This window comes from Physeter macrocephalus, chromosome 18, assembly GCF_002837175.3.
Source record: "Physeter macrocephalus isolate SW-GA chromosome 18, ASM283717v5, whole genome shotgun sequence".
Lineage (NCBI taxonomy): Eukaryota > Metazoa > Chordata > Mammalia > Artiodactyla > Physeteridae > Physeter > Physeter macrocephalus.
Window position 1 is genome coordinate 35,529,435 of NC_041231.1, and position 3,297 is coordinate 35,532,731.

Here is a 3,297-nt window from a genome sequence, read left to right on the forward strand (position 1 = left end):
GGAAGATCCCACATGCCGTGGAGCAACTAAGCCCATGCGCCACAACTACTGAGCCTGCGCCCTAGAGCCCACAAGCCACAACTACAGAGCCCGCATGCCACAACTACTGAAGCCTGCGTGCCTAGAGCCCGTGCTCCACAACAAAGAGAAGCCCCTGCAATGAGAAGCCCGCGCACCACAGCGAAGAGTAGACCCGGCTCGCCGCAACTAGAGAAAGCCCGCACGCAGCAGCGAAGACCCAATGCAACCAAAAATAAATTAATTAATTTAAAAAAATTAATTAATTAATTTTAAAAATCTACCATCACAGCGGGACTCCTGCCCCCCTGCAGAACTGTACCTGCGGCTGAGCAGTGGCCTAAACCATTTGATGTTCCATTGCTCCCAAAGACCCATCAAACCCAACCACCCTGCTCCCACCAGGGCCTTGTTTTATGGTGCCCCCTTTTGCTGGGTCTCATGAGAACAGGGCCCTTACAACTCAGTGGTTGCTGTCCTCATCTCAGCCCATCACAGTTATTTGCGTTGATGATCGGCTGGCACTCGCCCAGAGAGGACACGGGGCTGGGCTTGTTTTCCAAATCTGGCCCTCTCATTAAGTGTGCCCATCCACTTCCCACAAAGGACCTGCAAAAAGAGATGAGCAGGACCGCCCAGGGAGGGACCCTGGCAACTCTCCTGGGCTGCCTGGCAACAGCTAAGCTAGCCGGGGCTCCCCCTCCAAGGAAGGGCTTCCCGTGGGACCAAGGCAGCTAGCTCACCCTTTTGTGTGCCTGAACTAAACAGTTCATTTCCCCCTGCAAGGTCAGTACCAGGCTTGCCCTGTAAAGAGTTAATTCTGTGCCTGGATCTGGATTCAAGCCCCACCTCTGCCAATCACTCCTTGTCACAAGCCTGGGCAACTTGCTGAACGACATTTTCCACATCCGTGACATAGGTAATGATGTCTGTTCTCACTGAACATTTAGCGTCTGTGCCAGGGACTGGCCTAAACACTTTGTATGAATTCTCTCGTTCCAGCCCCCAGGACCGTCATGACCTCCATTTTACAGATGGAGAATCCAAGGCTTAAAGAGGCAAAGCTACTGCCCGAAAGCACACAGTCAGCAGGTGGCAAAAGCGAGATGTGAACTCACAGCCGCCTGGCTGGAGCCTGCACGTTTATAATGGCATATCAGCATTTGCTGATGGAGGCTCAGGAGAATGTTTTGCAAAGCACCCACATTCAAGCCTTCCCATCTGTTGCCGGAAATATTCTGCAAGCCTGCTGAGGCCAAATGGCCATCCACCTTCCTCCTTCCTTCTTCTCTGCCAGCAGGTGGCCCGGCCCAAGCCAATCTGGTAAGGCAGAGTGGGCCCCAGGGACATTCACGGCTTTGAGAGAAGCCAGAGGCCAAATGGGACACAGGAGTCCCCATGCCTGGGCTTGGCCCAGGAAGCTCAGGGAAGGAGCAGGAAGGAGAGAAACACGCATTAAGCACCTACTATATGCCTGGTAGGTCCTGGAACATGAGAGAACAGACACAGAGCACCTAGCCCAGGGCCTGGCACATTTCAAGGGATGAAAGTTCCTTCTCCCCACCTCTCTCTCCCCTTGTTAGGACATCGTGACAGGTAGCACAGCATGGCTGTTGAGAGCCCAGGCCACAAAGTCAGGCAGACTTTAGACTTGGGGGTGGGGTAGGGGATCTGGCTCTGCCACTCACCAGATGGGTGACCTTGGAAAAGTTACTTAACATCTCTGAGTTTCTCATCTGTTAAACGAAGGTTCCAATAGTACCAGCCTTACAGACTGTTAAGAGGGCCGCATCAACAAATATAAAATATTTGTCAAGCACGGGCACACGGCCAGCACTCAGTAAAAGTTAATTATTGTCTTCCCTTTCCTTGGTAGTTTCATTCTGGCTGTCATAACTGTCACTGACGGGACCCCTCTAAGTTCTATTTCAACTCATTTATTTCTCTTAGTCCCTAAGCTTGTCTGGCATCCACCCCTCCCTCATGGCTGGCCACCCCAAGACCCTCTGCTCTTCTCCCAGTCCCTTTTTTGGGGGAGGTGTCGCCCATACCTTCTCACACCCCAATCTAAATTGACGGACATTCTGAAAAAAACACCTCACCAGTACTCCTCAAAGTATCAAGGTCATAAAGACAAAGAAAGACTGAGGAACTGTACCAACTGGAGGAGACAGGACAATTAAATGCAGTGTGGGATCCTGGAATGGATCCTGAACCAGGAAAAAGATAGTGGGAAAACTGGCAAAGCTCAGTGTGCAGTAAATGACTAACTCAGCAGGATTTCAAACCCTGCACGTTCCAAAGAAAGCACTGGCCCTTGATAGCTCCTGGGAGCTAACCTCTAAACTCTTAGAATATCCTGCCTGAAAAGAGTACCTCTGCCCACCTAGGCCCTTGGGCCACGCCAGGCAGTTTACACTAACAATGTGATGTACGTGGGGTCACGGGTCATGCTGTATCAGTGTGGCTTCTGGAGCAGCTGGAGACTGAGTAACTAAGATCAGCCACGCCAGCATCCCATGGCTCTATGACTCACGCCCTATAACCCTGGACGCCAAGGCTGGGGTGAGGGTGAGCTTCCCTGGTTATAGGTACAGTGTGCGTGTTGCCACACAGGGAGAATTAAATGCTGTCCATACAACTCCACTGGGAGAGGACGGACAACTGGAAGGTCGTGCCTGGTCTCTCCTGGACTCCACCTTATATGTCTTTTCCTTTGCTGATTCTAATCTGTATCCTTTTGCAGTGATAAACCGTGATCATGAGTATATTAGCTTTTCTGAGTTCTGTGAGTACTTCAGGCAAGTCATTGAACCTGAAAGTTCATCTTGGGGACCTTCCAACACACTCAAATAAGTTCTGAAGATTAGTTAATAGTAGTATGTCATGATAATTTCTTGCTTTCACTAACCGCACCACAGTTATGTAAGATGTCAACCCTGGAGGTGGCTGGGTGAAAGGCGTACAGAAACTACTATTTTTTGCAACCTTCTGAAAGTCTAAAGTTATTTTGAAATAGAAAGTCAAAAACAAAGAATAGGAAGACATGAGATGATAAGTGTTAAAGCTGAATGTTAGGTACTTGTGGAATCATTATATTGCTCTCCACATCTGGACAGGTTTTCAATTTTTCGTAATAAAAAAAATTAAACTAGAGGATTCAATAGTTTGGTACAACAAACTGAAATGATCACATCCAAAAACATGTAAAGCAGAGTCACCACCAAAGTTGATAAAGAAATTATTTAAACACAGAATTTACCAAACATTGAAGGAAAC